Below are 19,654 nucleotides of genomic sequence, written 5' to 3' on the forward strand. Positions count from 1 at the left end.
GGTATTGGGTCTGTGTATTTGGGCTAGTTTAGTGTATCTGGGTAGGATGTAAATGGGTTTAGCTGAATTGTTTTGGTTTTGGACCCATGATTTGGGCTTTGTAACCTAGACTGTTTAAATAAACAAACAAACATTTATTTATTCATTTCTGTATTTTGGTTTTGGTATTAAGGGCCGGACGAATTTGGGCTCTTACAGCTGCCCCTCTTTGCTCATTGCTGTGTAACAGGAATCGAGCAAAGACTTATAGAAAGACCAAATTTGTCCTGGACCTTAATCTGCTCACTGTAGACTCAAAACTGTCATGTTGATATCTTTGATCTGTTCTCCATTGAATGCAAAGATACCGAATTTGCTTCTTCGATTTGTTCTCTGACAATACAGAGACAACAAATCATCCTAGATTTGCTTCATCGTAAAGACGTAAAAGCCAAATCAGCTATGTTTTTGATTTGTTCCTTGTAAGCATAAGGATGTCAAACCATCTTGAGTCTGTTTGAGAACATCTGAGAGTCAAATCTGCTATGTCCTTGATTTGTTTCATGTAAACACAAGAATATCAAATCATCTTAGATCTTGCTTCAGTGTAAACATCTGAAGGCTAGATCTGCCATGTCTGAGAACATCTGAGAGTCAAATCTACTATGTCCTTGATTTCTTCCTTGTAAACACAAGAATATCAAATCATCTTGGATCTTGCTTCAGTATAAACATCTGAAAGCTAGATCTGCTATATTTGGGAACATCTAAGAGTCAAATCTGCTATGTCCTCGATTTGTTTCTTGTAAACACAAGAATACCAAATCATCTTGGATCTGCTTCAGTATAAACATCTGAAAGCTAGATCTGCTATATTTGAGAACATCTGAGAGTCAAATCTGCTATGTCCTCGATTTGTTTCTTGTAAACACAAGAATACCAAATTATCTTGGATCTGCTTCAGTATAAACATCTGAAAACTAGATCTGCTATTCTTCGGCCTATTACCCTGCTGTTTAGGAGACTAAAGCACGCCGTCTTTGATAACCTGTAGAATGATTATGCCTGATAATTAGGATGCTATGCTCGAAGTGAGTTGAATGTTCCTAATTAAATGTGTTATGATGCAAAATGCTATGAATATGACCCCTATCCTAAGCGTCACCATTCAAAATTTCATTCTTGCTCAGCCCGTAGACCTTCCTCCAATACTACAATCTGTTGAGGATGTCTGTAAGAATTGAATCATTGGTTTTGTCCATTTTTCTTTTGGACTAGAAGAAAGGAATTCCTCGAGTTTCTTCATCCCCTATTTACGTAGATCTCTCGAACAATCGTCCTATTTTAGATTCTTGTATTATCTAGAAACTCCAGAGTAATGCGCAAAACTTCATTTGTGAATGTATTTAGTTCATCTATTATTATTTCAATGCAACATATTTAAAGAATAATGGAAAATGAATGAATCTTTTATGAATTATCAAAAAGATACAAAGGGAAATTAGCCATGAAAGCCTATCTTTAAGAAGAAATAGAATCTAAAGATAGCAAACGAAAGAGAAGTTAGATGCCCTAGATATGGCTTGAGTGCTTATACATCAACTTCATGAAGGCATGTGTTTAGAAGATTCAAAGTATTCTGTCGATGCCCCAGTATGCGACATTCTTCGCTCTTTGAATAGCAAGATTACCGTATGCCTTTCAATATTTGAGCTGCCCTTTCGGGTTTTCAACTCAAAACCCATTTGGCCACAAGGTGCCCTTTGCGGGTTTTCACCTTGGCCTCTCCTTTTTTTTTTTTGAAACATCTCAAGGCGCCCTTTGCGGGTTTTCACCTTGGACTCTCCCTTCTTAGACAAAGTATCTTTTAACTGAGTCTGAATTCACTGGATTGGGTAAACTTTTCCCATCTATTTTCGTTAAGATCAATGCACCGCCGGAGAAAGCTTTCTTCACGACATACAGCCCTTCCCAATTCGGCATCCATTTTCCTCTAAAGTCTTTATGAATAGGAAGAATCTTTTTCAGCACAAGGTTTCCCTCATAAAACTCCCTTGGTCGAACTTTCTTGTCATAAGCCCGCATCATTCGCTTTTGATACATCTGACCATGACGAATGGCTCTTAGCCTCTTTTCTTCAATCAAGTTCAACTGGTCATACCGGGATTGAACCCACTCAGCTTCATCTAACTTTACCTCCGTCAAAATTCGAAGAGAAGGTATTTCTATTTCAATAGGTAATACTGCTTCCATCCCATAAACTAACGAGAATGGAGTTACTCTAGTAGAGGTTCTGACAGATGTTCGATAGGCCAGGAGTGCGAACGGTAACTTTTCATGCCAATCCCTATAAGTCTCAGTCATCTTTCCCATTATTTTCTTAATGTTCTTATTGGCGGCCTCCACTGCCCCATTCATTTTTGGACGATAGGGTGAAGAGTAGTGATGCCTGATCTTGAACTGGTCGCAAACCTCTGCTATCATTTTGTTGTTCAAATTCAATGCATTGTCGGATATGATCCTCTCAGGCATTCCATACCGACAAATAATCTCATTATTCAAAAATCGACTTACAACTGACTTAGTAACATTTGCGTAAGAAGCAGCCTCTACCCATTTTGTAAAGTAGTCAATCACCACGAAGATAAACGGATGTCCATTTGAAGCTTTCGGTGATATTGGTCTAATGACATCTATGCCCCACATGGAAAAGGGCCATGGAGAAGTCATGACATGTAAAGGTGAAGGCGGCACATGAATTTTGTCCCCATAAATTTGAAACTTATGGCATTTTTTTGGCATAGTTGATGCAGTTTCCTTCCATAGTGGCCCAGTAATAGCCAAACCTCATGATTTGCCTTGCCATCGTGAACCCGTTTGCATGGGTACCACATGCACCTTCATGAACCTCTTCTAGAATTAGCTTGGCTTCCATAGCATTGATACATCTCAAAAGTATTTGGTCTTTCCTTCTCTTGTACAGGACATCCCCATCCAAGACATAGTCACAAGCTAACCTTCTCAAAGTTTGTTTATCATTTTCGGTTGTCTGTTCTGGATATTTACGATCTCTTACATATCGCAATATATCCTGATACCAAGGATTATCATCCTTTTCTTCCTCTTCAAGGTTACAACAGCTAGCTGAAGTTTCATAGACACTCATTTGAATTGGTCTTATCTCTTCCTCTTTATTTGCCCTAATCATTGAGGCCAAAGTTGCTAGAGCATCTGCCATCTGATTTTCATCTCGCGGGAGATAATTAAAGGTGATATTATCAAACTCCTCAAGCAACCCCAAAACTACCTTTCGATAATTGATCAATTTAGAGTCCCTTGTCTCCCACTCACCTCTAAGCTGATAGATTACCAACGCCGAATCTCCATATACTTCTAGGGCTCTTATACCTCGCTCTATGGCTGCTTAAAGTCCCATGATGCATGCTTCATACTCAGCCATATTATGTGTATAATCAAAGTCTAACTTGCACGTGAATCGGTAATGATCGCTATTAGGGGATACCAAGACTGCCCCAATTCCATTCCCGACTGCATTAGAAGCCTCATCAAAATTGAGCCTCCATGGAGAATTTTCAGTCATTGCTATACACATTAATTCCTCATTTGGAAAATCAAAGTTCAATGGCTCATAATCCTCTAGAGCTCGACTAGCTAAGAAATCAGCTACCGCACTTCCTTTTATAGCCTTCTGACTTACGTAAACTATATCAAACTCTAAAAGCAAAATTTGCCATCTCGCCATTCTTCCATTTAAAGCCGTTGACTCCATCATGTATTTCAATGGATCCAATTTTGAGATGAGCCAAGTGGTATGGTATAACATGTACTGTCTTAATCTTCGGGTGGTCCAGATTAGCGCACAACACAACTTTTCAATTGGTGAATATCTCATTTCATAGTCAGTGAATTTTTTACTGAGATAATAAATTGCCTTCTCCCTTTTCCCCGACTTGTCATGTTGGCCTAGCACACATCCCATAGAATTACTGAACACTGATAAATACATTATTAATGGTTTATTCGGGCTAGATGGAGATAACACTAGAGCATTTAACAAATACTGCTTGACTTTCTCAAAAGCATTCTAGCATTCTTCATCCCAAGTACCTTGATTGTGCTTTCTGATGAGGCGAAAAATAGGATCACATTTCTCAGTCAATTGTGAAACGAACCGAGCGATGTAATTCAACCTTCTTAGGAATCCTCGAACTTTCTTCTGAGTACATGGTAGAGGAAACTCTCGTATGGCTCTGACCTTGTCTGAGTCAACTTCAATTCCCTTTTCACTGACTACGAAGCCTAATAACTTTCCCGATCTGGCCCCAAAGGTGCATTTTGCTGGATTGAGCTTCAACTGAAATTTTCTCAACCTTAAGAACAATCTTCTTAAGACCTCAATGTGTTCCTTTTCTGTTCGCGACTTGGCAATCATATCATCAACGTATACCTCGATATTCTTATGCATCATGTCGTGGAATAAGTTTACCATAGCTCGTTGGTATGTTGCCCCTGCGTTCTTCAATCCAAATGGCATTACTTTGTAGCAAAAGGTGCCCCATAAGGTTATGAAGGTAGTCTTATCCATGTCTTCTGGATGCATCTTTATCTGATTGTATCTTGAGAAACCATCCATGAAAGATTCGCTATGTTGTCTACTAAAGTGTCAATGTGTGGCAAAGGAAAATTATCCTTTGGGCTTGCTTTGTTCAGATCTCTGTAATCAACACACATTCGTACCTTCCCATCCTTCTTAGGAACGGGCACAATGTTAGCTACCCATTCGGAATACTTCACTTCTTGCAAGAATCCTGCGTCAAACTGCTTCTTGACTTTATCCTTTATTTTCAGAACAATATCTGGACGCATTCTCCGCAACTTCTGTTGGACTAGTTTGCAATCTTGTCTTATCGGAAGATGATCTACTACAATGTCAGTACTCAATCTAGGCATATCCTGATATGACCAGGCGAAGATATCCTTGAACTCTCTAAGCAACTTAACCAGACCATGCCTTGTGTCCTCGCCAATTAGGGTTCCGATTTTCAACTCCTTCCCTTCCTCTAGGGCTATATTCTCTATTGCCTCTTTCTCATGTGGCATGATTTGTTTCTCTTCCTGCTTAACCATTCTTAACAGATTGAGAGATACATTACAATCTTGAGCATCTTCAAAATCCTGAGGTTCCTCTAAACACATGTCTTGCTCGCCAGAGAAATTAGGAGCTATAGTATCAGCGCTCATATCATTGATATCTAGGGACCTGTGGGGGTATGAAAGAATATACAAAGAATGAATGAATTGAAGAATGATTGTTTATGTGCTATGAATAAAAGAATAAGAATTGCTAGAATTTGAAGGAATATTGGTTGATAAAAATGAAACCATACTCGTTTAAATTTATAAAAGTTATGTTTTATTTAAATAATTATAGATAAACATAAGCCTATTTCACAAATATAATATTACTACTCCTAGGCCCTAGAGTAACAGACATGTTTTGAGAATTACTCTGAAAAATTCCTAAAGACTACAGGAAGGTCTTCCACAGTTCAATTATTCAGAAAGCTCCGGTTCGTAAGGGCGAATGCCCTCGAGGCTTCCTTGCTCCGATCCCTCATTGTGTACAGTATTAACTTGATGATTTTCCTTTATCAGCAGTCTTCCTGATTTAAAGGATTTGGATATAGGTGGGAATGTCATCGGTTCCCACTCGACTTCCCTTCCATTCAAATGCGTCTTTCTTCTCGCTTGGCGCTTATCTATTTCCTGCCTCTTGTGCTTGTGGTCTGGCTTGAAGCCCAAGCCAAAGCGGTCATTCTTCTAATCAGTTTTGGGATTTGAACCCCTCATTTCAACTGTCTTCCTAGCCCTTTTCCCGGCAATGCTCCTTTCCCCATCATCATTTGTAGGGTCATCCTCGTGGCTCCAGACATTTTGGGTACCGGCACTTCGCTTCCTTCCAAAATGAAGGTGGCATTAATGATTTCTAAAGAGTGGAAAGAACATTCAATAGCCTCTTCATTTGCCTCAACATAAGGGGCCTTGCTGGTAACTGCCGCTATGATGTCCTCTTCTACATTGATGGTTATTAAGTGACCATCTGTCACTAACTTTAATTTTTGGTGCAATGAAGAGGGCACCGCTCCTGCCGAGTGTATCCATGGTCTCCCCAATAAACAATTGTAGGAGGGCTTGATATCCATCACTAGGAAATCAACTTCATATGTATTCGGCCCAATCTCCAGAGGGATGTCAATTCGTCCCATTACTTTTCTTTCAGTTCCATCAAAGGCTCTTACCACATTATGACACGTTTTCATATGCGAATTGTCAATGGGCAATCTGTTCAATGTGGATAGCAGCAGGACATTCAAAGTAGACCCATTATCCACGAGTACACTTGGAAGTGTATATCCTTTGCACCGAGTAGTGATGTGTAGGGCTTTGGTTGACCCTATGCCCCCAGGTGGAATTTCATCATCATTAAAATAAATGAAATTGTCAGCACTGATGTTGTTTACCAACCAGTCCAACTTATTGACAGATATGTCGTGGGTGACATGTGTCTAGTTAAGTACCTTCAACAATGCCTCCCGATGCACCTCAGAACTCAGAAGCAAGGCTAATACTGATATGCGCACTGGTTGCTTACGCAACTGCTCGACCACATTATATTCACTATGCTTAAGGAACTTCAGAAATTCCTTAGCCTCTTCCTCTCTTACCGGTTCATTGATGGGTATTTTAGTCTTTTTCCTTTTCTCAACATTAATATCTTTTATTTTTTTGGGCTCCACTCTGATACCCCCTCATCATAACGTTTCCCACTTCTTGTAAATGAACCTTCATTCTGCACATCCTTAGATGTACTGGCTATACTCTCTTCTTTGGGTACTGTTACACTGCAGTCGTAACTCCATGGCTCCCTCTTGTCATCTTTGTAGGGGAAAGACTTGGGTTTATAGATGACCACTTTGGGTCTGTTTTGCGCCCCCACTTCATTATTCCCTGGCAAGGAAATAATAATTCTTGGCCGATTGGTTCCTTGTTGTACATCTTCTAATGCACTTATTTCTCTTTCATAAGAGCTACTTTCAAAAATTTGTAGCTCTTTATTATCAATGAAGCCTTGTACCAAGCCTTTGAATTCCTCACAATTTTGGGTCTCATGACCCTCCCTTCCATGGAACTCACAGTAGTCCCCCACTTCTTCTTTTCCTTCCTCAGAGGTTATTATCCCTCTCTTCGCCATCACATTCCAAATTATTCTCAAAGGCATCTTTACTTCAGCGACACTTTCCTTCATCCTTTTTTCATTAGCCTCACTAATGGCATTCACTTCTTGATGGTCATGGTTTGGCAAAGGGTTATCAGTATTTGGGGTACTCTCAAATTTCAAAACCCCATTCTTGATCAACCTCTCTACGGCTTTCTTGAATCCAGTACAATTCTCAATTGAGTGCCCCGATATTCCAGCATGATACTCATATCTGGCATTTGCATCGTACCATTTAGGATATGGAGGCTATAATGGTTTCAAGTGGAAAGGGGCTATAGCATGTGTATCATACAAGTTTTGATAAAGCTCCCGATATGTCACAGGTATAGGTGTAAATTGCATCCTCTCATGCCTAGTGCTAGATTCCTACTTTTGAGAGCCCTGTTGCCCAACTGGGGCTACTTTGGGCTGACTAACCGTGACTGCTTTCAAATTGAAACTGATTGTGTTGTTCACCTCATTATCTTTTCTTCTTGGGGCCGATCTTTTGGCCACTTCCCCCTCAATTTTACCGCCCCTTATGGCGTTCTCAATCATCTCCCCTACCATAACTATATCCGCGAAACTTTTCGTGGTGCTTTCAATCATGTAAGTGATGAACGGCGCTTTCAAAGTGTTGATAAATAACATGGTGGTTTCCTTTTCTAACAATGGTGGTTGTACGTGCATTGCCACCTCCCTCCATCGTTGTGCATATTGCCTAAAACTTTCATTAGGCTTTTTCTCCATATTCTGAAGTGTGATCCTATCCAGCGTCATATCAGTCACATGGTTGTACTGTTGCATGAAGGCTTGTGCAAGATCCCTCTATGAATTTATTCTAGCTCGGCTCAACTGATTGTACCATCTAGCTGCTGCTCCCACTAAACTATCTTGAAAACAATGGATCAACAGCTGATCATTGTTTACATACCCTGTCATCCTTCTGCAGAACATTGTGACGTGAGCCTCCGGGCAAGTAGTACCATTGTACTTCTCAAACTCCGGCATTTTGAATTTGTGAGGCAGCACTAGGTTTGGGACTAGACTTAAATCTTTGGCATCAATCCCATGATGATTGCCAGTGCCTTCCAAAGCTTTGAACTTTTCTTCTAGCCATCTGCAGCATTCATCTAACTGCCTTGCAGCTTCATTTTTCAAATCCTCCTTTTCCACCATATCTAGATCAGGAACGAGAGGATTAGTAGGATTGTCACCCAAATTGAGTCCCGAACCAGCTGGGAAATTCATACGGATACCAGCATTAATCAGCCCATGTGGAGGCTTCACAGTGACAGATGGCCTTCTAGGAGGTGCCTCGGTTTGCAAGGGCACATGAGGCAGAGTAAAACCCGGAGGAGGACCTTCATTCTCCTCTTCAGTGATCGTCATGGGAGCTTTTCCTTTATCAATGGCTCTCAAAAGCTGAGCCATTTCAGCCATCATGTTTCTTTGAGCCTCTAGCATCTGCTCCCTCATTTCATTCTGCATTTTGGCCAAATGCTCTTGCATTTGATCTTGCATATCTTTTTGTAATTGCTCGAACCTTTGATCCATGCTCTTAGTTTTAGTGCGAGTGCCGTAAGGATGTGTGATTTCCAAATTTTCTTTTCTACCTTTGAAAGTAAACTTTAACTAATCAGGGTCTTTCTATAACTTTGAATGCAAATGATGTGATGAAATGCTATGAGATGCAAATGCATGAATGCAAAAAGAATATCGATTCTGGTTCAACTTCATTTAGAAAATTTTATTTAGAAAAAGAATATCTTTACATATAAGAGGATCACAAATACGCTTTCGCCCTAAGGCCCAAAGCTTTAACTCTATCTAATAAAAGGGCTAACTCTCATCCTACATCCGACGATGATGAATACATCAAACTCAATACATCAGCTCGAATTGTCAAGTCTTATATATACTCAGCAACCTCTTGAATCTGGGCTATGGCCTCTCTAATGACATGATCCCTTTCTCTGACCTGTCCTCTAGTCTGATGTAGCTCTCCCTTCAAATAATCTTCTTGCGCCTTGAGCTACTCAACCCGGAGTTCACTGTCATGCAATGCTACCTCCAAATCCTCAACCTTGCTCTTTAGCTCCTTTAACTCGACCGTAGAATTATGGTTTTGGTATCAACGCAGGGATCTTCCAAGTTCAATCACCTTAGTCTTTAATCCTTTATTCTCTTCCTCTAATGCCAAATTCTGCACTTGCATCTCTTGGAACCTCCTCTCCCAATACTCGGCTCTAGCCTTTTCCTCTTGGACTTCTTTCTGCAACTGCTCTGAAGATCCTCCTACTCTCGCCCTTCTCAAGGATACTTGTGCCCTTTTGTAATGCTCTTTTAGATCATCTCGATCCTCCTCAAGCTTCCTCTTTTCTTTCCTCTCTTTCTCGGCTTCCATCTTTTGAACCTCGATGTCCAAACTCAAGTACATCTTCTCTTCTTCGAGCTTTGCTATCCTTTTCTCAAACTCCAAGCTTTTTCTCTCGAACTCTTGCTTCATAATTTCTAACTCTGAGGGCTTTGCTCACAAATATTCCTCCATTGGTCGAGCTCCTTCCACATTTGGCTTAGGGATATTATCATTCACCCTTATTCCTCTCCATTCAACAAATTCTAGCGTGGTAGCAGGGCTAATAGTTACTCCTTTCAATCGACAAGTCTTCTTCCAAGTACTAGACATTTCGCTAACCCTCCTCTTGTAATCGGCTCCTCTGTATACAAATTCACTTTGAGCCAACCCATGAGTCACTGGCACGAACTGTCTCAACCCATGCTGCCTTAGTACAAGCAATGAGGCATAACCAATGGCACCCCAAATTCCCAACAGGGGTACCCAATCAAAACTGCCACATCGGTAAAGAACCTCGCCAGGCATCATCCATGGAGCCCTCCACTCGACATCTTTCAACTGAAGATTCTGAAATAGCGCCATCCAATTTTCTTCTGGAACATCAGCTCTCCTAGTTGAAGTTACTATATCTTTCAACGGTGAATAATCCTCGAAGAAAACCCGACAAACCACCCTATCTATCAACCGAAAATGACTGTAGAACCAAGCCAAAAGTAACTAAGCACATCCTATAAACCTGCCAGCACTAGCCCTCCTACATGCACCTAAAGACACGAATGTTTACGCGAATTGCGAGAAGTAGTGACCTTTTATGAGTCGATGAAAAAGATCCGTGGTTGCCTCATCCACATATCTCAAAGCCCTAGGGAAAACCATCAATCCATATAAACTTAAGGCAAAAATATCTACCTTATTCGTCTCATCAGGGTGTGTCAGAATCAGATCTTTCAAAGCGTCCCACGAAATGCACTTGCACTCACCCTTTTCTTTAATTTAGGCCGTGGCCCACTGCTCGCTCATCCCCGTAATAATCATCATCAATTTTTTCCAAAAGGTAGGGACACAAGGAGCTTGGGAATAGATCCTATCATTCTGAAACCGGGGACAACGAAGTAAAGCAGTGTACTCTTCCACAGTAGGCACCATGTCTACTTCTGCAAAAGTGAAGCAACTGTACGTCGGGTTCCAAAATTGAGTAAGGGCTCGGAATAAGTGTTCGTCTATCTGAGCATCAAGCAAGTAAGGTAAGTCTCCATAGTTACCGTAGAATAACTGCTTGGTCTCTTGGCCCCACTGATCCCAAATTGCCTTAAGCTCTTGGAGATTATTCTGCGTGATGCTAATACGAGTGTAATCTGACAACTCTGATACGTATCCCTCAGCTATACTATCTCCCTTTTCTAGTTGAGTTTGCTCGGACCATCTATGGACGTTAGCGTTGCCTTCCACTCTGTCAAGAAGTCCGTTCTCCATAATAAAACTTCCTAACTTAGAAACTGATCGTGAACCGATATCTTTGTAAATGCAAAATGATATGTAACAAAAGAAAGGAAATAGTTAGTATCACATGATAACAATAAACTCAAAGATAACCTGCAAGGGTAATCATTACGTATAATTCTATCTGGGTTGAGCTCTTACGATTTTTCTATATGTGGTTTGTTTCTAAAGTTTGAGGTACCCGAACCAGCAGATTCCTCGATTCTCACCCATTATAGGCTCATTTGAATCGAGTTCAGTTCAGGGGAATACATTTTCCTATGGCTACACGGAGATGAAAATCTCACGAAACCATAGGTACGGATGTATCCCGAAAGTGATCCGCTATCCTGCACGGAGGCGAAAACCTCACGAAGGCGTAGTTTCTCACTCCCACTTAAGGGTGTGACTACAACGGTCATGCAAATGCAATGCGTATTAGAATATATAACATATGTAATAATACAAACACATGTAATGCAAAGAGGATTGAATTTTAAAATTTTTCAAATTTTCGACATTAAGACAAAAGGTAATCAATTATACGGCTTGACTCTCTTATTAGTCCCCAGTGGAGTCGCCAAGCTGTCGAAACCATTTTCAAATCGAGTTTTGGAAAATGAGAATCGATTTTAAAAAACGAAAACGGGAGTCGCCACCAATCTTTTTAGGTGTGATTGGATCACCTTTAAAACATTTTGTTTTAAAATCATTAGTTTTGGTCCACGAAATAAAAGGACGGGTTCGGGAGTCGGTTATGTACGAGGAAGGATTAGCACCCTCGTAACGCCCAAAAATTGGTACCTAATTGATTATCAAATGTCTTTAATGTCGGAAATTTAAAAATTTTAAGATGTAATCCTCTTTAAAATACTTTGATTTTGAAAATTTGGGTTCACTCGTATCAAAACATTGACACTAAGTTAACCTTTTGGAATCCCTATCTTGAAACGACAAATCGCCACATCCAATAAGTTAGGACACAACCTTTGAAATTCCAAGACAGTTGCTCGTATTTTAAAAATCTTAAAAACTTAGAAGGGTACTTGACTATTCGAACTCAACGAGAAAAGTTGCAACCCAATAAGTTAGGGCACTACTTTTCTCGAAGCTTTCAAATACTAAGCATTACCTTTTTATTTTTATAAAACTTTTAAATATTGTTTTAAATGACCTTTTAGAGTGACAATTCTATATTACTGAAACATAGATATTCAAATAGCATATATTATAAAGTATTATCACACTTTATACAAATGCAATCACTATATAGAGGGTAAAATAGAATAATAAAAATAATCATGCTAAGCAAATAAGAATATACCCAAAAGAAAGCATAATAAATGCACTAATTATATACAATATATCATAAATAAAACATTAAATAATATAAAAACATGGTAAATATTAATGTGTAAAATATGTATGAGTAAAATAGATGACATGCATAGCAAATGGATAAATAGAATCTACATAAAATATAAAATATACAATTCAATAATTTAATGTACATATGAATGGATTAATAAATGAAATGATGCATATAATACAATATATCAATGTACATATATAAAAATATGCATTTGAAAGTAAATTATAAAAGTCTAAGATATTACATAACATATAAAATACATAACATAACAATAATACATTAATACTAAAGTAAAATAAATATTGTATAATAATAAAAAACAAAAGTTTTATAAATATATGTATAATATAAACAAATAATAAAAATGTGATATTTAATAATATAATGTATAATAAAAAATATTTATAAGAATAATAATTATAAAAATATAAAATATATTGGCTTAGTAAAATAATGTATAAAATTTAAAATATGTAAAAGAATTTATATTTATAATGAAATAATTATATAATATATATAAATATAAGTTTAAAATAAGTAATTAATGATGAAATCTACGTATTATACAAATTATAATATTATAATATCTTCAAAATGTGTAATAATAGAACATAAATAAAGCGTTATTAACATATAAATAATAATAAGTATATAATACAAGTTAAAAACCTTTAATGATAATAATATATAGATAAAATGTATAATAATATAAAAATGACATAATAATATATAATAAAATAATTATAATATATAATATATATAATTAATAAATAGATAATACAAGTAAAAATATAATAATAATATATAAATAATAAACTAATATATAATAAATAATAATAATGTAAATAATATATAATAAAATAATTATATAATATTTAATATAAAAATAAGGTTAAATAAAACAAATAACAATATAAAATATATATATATAATAATAATAATAAATATATAGGGTTAGATTTAAAGTTCAGCAAAGTTACAGGGTGAATTTAAAAGAACTAAAAATTGAATTAAGGCCTTATTTAAAATGCGCGCAAAATCAAAGGGGCTCACTGGGCAAAATGCCCTATCCCCAAAACGGCAACGTTTTCCAAAATATAATTTAATAGCCATCGGGACTAAATTAAAACTAAAATAAAATAGTGGGCCAAATCATAAATAAAGTCAAGTCTAATTGTAAACGCAAGAAGGGGTAGAAGGACCGATTAGGAATTAACCCAATTCTAAAAAAATGCGCGGATCCTCCCCGGGTAATCGGGTCAACGCGCGGATCCTGGGGTCACAAAACGACGCCGTTTCGTTCAAGCTATATAAGCTACCTTCTCAGCTTAAGGTTCATTTGAACCCCAATTTACAAAAACTAAAAAAATTCTCTCTGAAAGAGAGAGAGGAAGGGAGCTCTGAGCTCTGGCCTTCGTACGCCACGCGCCCACGCGCCCACGCGCCGCCCTAAGGGCCACCATGTACAGAGATCTTGGGGTTTAAAAACCCTCATCTCTTCAGATCCAAAACAGGTAGTTATTCTCCTTTTCAAATACCCTTAGTATTTTGCTAAACAGTTCATATATATGTGCTAAAAAAAATAGAGAATAAGTCACTCGGTTATCACCTTTGAAACTGTTTGTATTCGTTTTATATTTCTGTATCTCTCTCACTTTACAAGGGTTACAAAGGGCTTTTTATAGACACTAATTTGTTACATAAGGAAAGAAATCTTCGATTTCTTTCTATTTCTTATCTACTGTATCTTTGACCATTATCTGTTGAGTTTCCTTTTCAATTTTGTAGGTACCCCGACGATCTCGGCGTTAACAGTGGTACCCAGGCCAGAGGGGAGGCCTGAGATCGCGGTGCTGGACGGTTGTGAGAGGGACGAATGCATTGATGGTGCGTCAGTGTGCATTGATGGCCTCGATCTGGGGAGTTGAACCGACGCGTCTGATGGCTTCTGGAATCTTCTGCTTGCGGCGCGAGAAGAAAGAAGGCAGAAACCCTAGGGTTTCCTGCCTGGGTCTGTAACAGTTTGGGCCAGTTGGGCCTTTGGGAATTTGGGTTTGCAACGGGTAGAGGTGGTTTAGACCTATTTGGTCGGGTTGGGTATTGGGTCTATATATTTGGGCTAGTTTAGTGTATCTGGGTAGGATGTAAACGGGTTTAGCTGAATTGTTTTGGTTTTGGACCCATGATTTGGGCTTTGTAACCTGGACTATTTAAATAAACAAACAAACATTTATTTATTCATTTCTGTATTTTGGTTTTGGTATTAAGGCCCGGACGAATTTGGGCTCTTACAATGAGCTTTAATTTCAAGTCTCTATAGGCTATAACATATTAAGTCAAACATTAATTCTTTAATTAGGAATAAACTAACAGCTGTCCTACTCTCCTACTACCTGTCAATACTTAAGAGAACACTAGAAACGTTGCCTCGGTTTTGGCTAGGGGTAAAGGAAAAAAAATGAAAAAATAAAGAAAAAAAGGAAATCAAACGGCAGAAAATTGAGAAAGAAAAACTGAAGAGGCCTGAAGTCCTAAACTTTATCGTGAATCATCCTCTCAAAACTCATATCATATCCTCTCAAAACTCTTATCAAACTGAAGAGGCCTTTTCCCTTCATCTTCATCCCTAACCTAAAGTCTATTTGCACTGCAAAAACAAGCAAGAATCAAGACAAAATTTCAGCCTTCAGGTACTTCTGTACTTGAAAATCTCTGAAATCTGAATATGCAATTGCAAGTCACTAGGGATTTAGGGTTTGCTTTGTTTGCCCTTTGCCATTTGGTTTGAAAACATAACACTAAAACATTTGGTCTCTTGATGGACTGATACTGGTCATGGCGTCATGTAGTAAACCAAATTTTATAACGATGGTTTATATTTTTCATTTTTTCAAGGTTTTCAGTTTTCCAGTTTTCAACTCTCCTCTCTCTTTCAACATGATGATGAGGATGGCAGAGGGTAAAGGAAGAGATGGTGGAAAGTGGAATGGCTAGAAGCAGGGAGCAAAAGAAGAAGGGGGTGGAAACAAAAGGTGGGCGTGGGCATGAAGGGGAAGAAGATGATGAACAATAGTGAGGCTCTCTTCCCCTATTTATTTGGTCTTCTTTTTATTTTTATTTTGGTTGAAAACACTGATTTTGCAGGTAAGGGAATATATTCCCTTTTGTTTGATTGTGTTTCACTGTTGCTGTTGATTTTTGTTTAGAGAAGATACATTTTTTTTAAATTTACTGTAATGGGAAATAATAGGAATAGAGGTCCATTATTGTTGCAATTGGCCATTACCCGTTAAATTGTGGTCGCGACCCACCACTATCGGTGTGACTCTGCTTCACACCGCAATTTTCAACAGTAGCAGTTTCGGACGGTGCTGCTACCGCTATATAGCGGCCGCTATAGCGGTATCGGACCACTATTTAAATCCATGATATATATTAGATAAAACAAACAAACTAATGGATAAAATGATAAATGTCCAATTAAACCCTTTAATATATGAATCACAATAAACTCAATTAATGGTTCTAATACATCTTTCAATAAATAATCATTAACAAATTAAAAGGTGAAGAATGGATTTTCACAACTCTTTAAAAAAAATCGAGAAGAAAACTATTTTTAAAAATCATAAGAAAAAAAATCTTGCACAAAGAAATAAACTCTCGAAGTTAAAAATTTTATTAATGAAAACAATTGTGTGTTAATGAACAATGAAGAAGTTTTTGTATAGGCTAGTTAAGCACATTCAAATAAAACTCTAAGTACAAAATTCTAATTAATCTAAATAATAAGTAATTTTAAACTAAACTTTCTTGTTTGACTAAGAAACAAAAACTCCTCCTAAACAATTTAAAATATTTAAACAATATCTAAAATTCGAAATAAATAAATAATAAATTTTAAGTCTAAAAACTGAACCCAATTTGATTTAAACTCAAGTTAAAAGCTCGTAACTCGTAATTTATGTCATAATCGCATTTAGAAATTCTGCTCGCGCAATCTTCACTAAAACAGTTATAACTTGAGCTCTCAAACTCGAAATCGAGTGAGTCAAAGTGTGTTTTGAAGCTAATAGACAGATCTTCAAATGCTATGCAAACATCTAAACCCAAAAATGCATTGATCCCATCTAAAAATTCATTGCAAGTTGACTAATCTTTTCAATTTGAAAATTGGCAACTTGGTTGAACTGATTTTAATAAATTTCACTCATTTCGTGCATGTATCCTCCCTCGTTTTCTAGAAAAGGTTTATCTTTACATCTTGTCTTTGATTAAATCTTGGTTTGATTTGCTCGGCCTTTGACCTTATTATTGGGCCTTGAGGTAGTATAAGCCCTTCACATCAATAAGTCTTAAATCAGGCATTGAAACTCGCATCAGTAGCCAAAGTGTAACATTGGTAACGTGCCTAGTTCTGCTCATGATGCAAATGCCTCTCTTGAGTCATCGAGCGAAGGTGGAGACGCTCTTGACGATGCCGTACTCGTTGCCTATTTCCATTACGTGTATGCGTAAAGCGTTGGCATTATCTCAAGTCATGATGATGGGTGGCTTAGGTTTGTTCTTGGATCTAGCAGATCTGCCTCGTGGCTTTCTATTATTTAGTTCAACTTCATCACTGAAGGGATGAGAAAAGGTCATATACCAAAAATAAAAAATAAAAAAAAAGTGAGAGAAGGGGAAGTACAAAAAAATGAAAACAAAGTTTTTTGTCCTACTATTATTAAAAAGTACAAAAAAAAAAAGAAGTCACGATCACTTACTTAATCAGCTAATGTGTCATGTCAACAAATCGTTAGTGTATTAATAAAAATTTTAACAGCAATGATTAATTGAATAATTATTTTAATTAGAGTAATTAAATTAGAAAAAATAGAGTGACTAAAATAGGACAACGGTGTAATTTACTTTACCTAAAATAATAGTTCAATGGAAGTAAAATATTGAATAAAAATGTTTTTTATTTTTAAAAATATTTATAATTAATGTGATGCAAATTTTTTACTTATTAGTTTTTATATTAAATATTATATAATGATGTGTCAAAATCCCAATTTCTCAAGATTGAGTTTTATATGGTCTTATTCGGTCCTATTTTGAAATAACTGATTATGATTATTTAGATATATTAATTCTCATATAGGATGTGTTTATTTTATTTTTTAAATAATATATTTTATGATATTTACAATATATATGTTAATTAAATAAGAATTGACCTAAATTATAATAAAAACATTGAGAGAATAAAATAACATTTTAAAAGGTTCAAGAGCCTGGAAAGTTCTTGTATTATAGTGATCGGATCAAATTAGTCTCACTATTATTAAATGGATTAAGTTAGCCACTGTACTACTAAAAAATTAAATAAGTCCAAATTATAAAAAATTAACATGTATTGTATAGAAAATGTCTTGAAAATTATTTTTTTCAATTGAAACAAAAGATTTCATTTAGAGAACCATAAAACTTTAAAAATATAAACTCGCTAAATAGTAAATGATATTTTTAAATAGTAATTGTTAATTCTATTTCAATTTGACATTATTTGATTCTTTTAATAGTTCATGGATTAAATTGATTCATTTAATAGTAAAGAGACTAATTTAATTAAGCCACTATAATAGAGAGACCTCTAAAGTATATTCATTCATTTTAAAAGTATTTAAAAAAATGAAATAACATATAGTATAAGATACTAAGTAATTGGATAAAATAATTCATTATTCAATATTAATTAAAATTTCACCTAAAAGCTATTGTTTTAATATTTTTAATTGCCTTTCAGATCAACGCAAAGGTAAACAACATTCACAATTATATAAATATTATGAAATAATAATAACTAAACATCTCAAATAACAATGAAAATCATACTCTTTTTTTTGTAATAACAAAACTTATTAAATAATGTTAAACTGTGATCTTTCCGTAATTCTTTAAATATTAATTTGAATGAAAATGTTTGATAATGAATATATTTATAGTGTTAAATATTATTTTAATTGGTATACAAGTATAACACTAATTAAATGGTAATTAATCTAAAATAATAAGTGTAATTTAATTGAATCCAAAGTTTAATTAACTAATAATAACTATTACCTTGATAGTGAAAATATTATTAATAAAATTATTAATTATAATGATTTTTATTAGTTATTTGGTAAGATCATAATTTTATATTCAATATTTAATAGAAATATTATTAATAAAATAATTAGATTATATTATATTGTATTATATTATACTATATTATATAGATTTTAAAAAATATGAGTGTAACATTGATCACCTCTCTTTCAAGCGACAAGAGGGAGATAAATCAATAGTGGGACTAAAACAAATATAAATATCGTGGCTTACTATAAGTGTGGCAGATAAGTTGTAATATTTGTAGTATTGCAAAGGAACACTAAAGTATTCCAAGGATCGAACCCAAAGGAGTTGATGATTGAACAATTTCTAAATATTTGTAGTATTACAATAGAACACTTGGACTAGATCAGGAAATTAAGTCACATAGTTGTAAAGTATCGAACTCGTACTAGAACTACCTCACATGCAATTTAAGAGTGATATCTAGCTAACTTGGTTATTCCTATTGCAAACATAATTAGTTTACTAACTTAAAATGTCAATAGATATAGAGGCAACGGAAATGAACGTATGTACAAGTGTTATCCATCAAAATAAATTATGAGGATTGCTTATAGATATTTAAAAAGAATTGATCATATTTTTTCAAACAAATGCAAGCTATTCATGAATTATTGTGTTGATGCAGGTCCCAAATGTGACAGCCCAAAATTGACCCTAGTCGGGATGTGGTTTCGGGACCACAAAACCGAGGCATAAAAATAATTTAAAATTTATTTTGATGCCTATAATATGTGTGTGCTCATGTGTGACATTTTTGATGATTGATTTAGTGTTATAAAGGTGAATTTCACTAGAAGGGACTTAGTAGTGAACTTTGAAAGTACGATAGGGAAATGTGTGATGACTAATTAAAGCATGCATGCAAAACTATGGACTTGCATGTCAAATTTCCCCAAAACAAGCTAGTGGCCGGCCATGACATGGTTTATGGGCAAAGAAAATATGTTGAAACATGTTTTGTTAATGCATGATGAATTAAATGATAAAATAATTAATGATGTTGGATGAGAAACAAAAAATC

This window comes from Gossypium arboreum, chromosome 4 (genome assembly GCF_025698485.1).
Source record: "Gossypium arboreum isolate Shixiya-1 chromosome 4, ASM2569848v2, whole genome shotgun sequence".
Lineage (NCBI taxonomy): Eukaryota > Viridiplantae > Streptophyta > Magnoliopsida > Malvales > Malvaceae > Gossypium > Gossypium arboreum.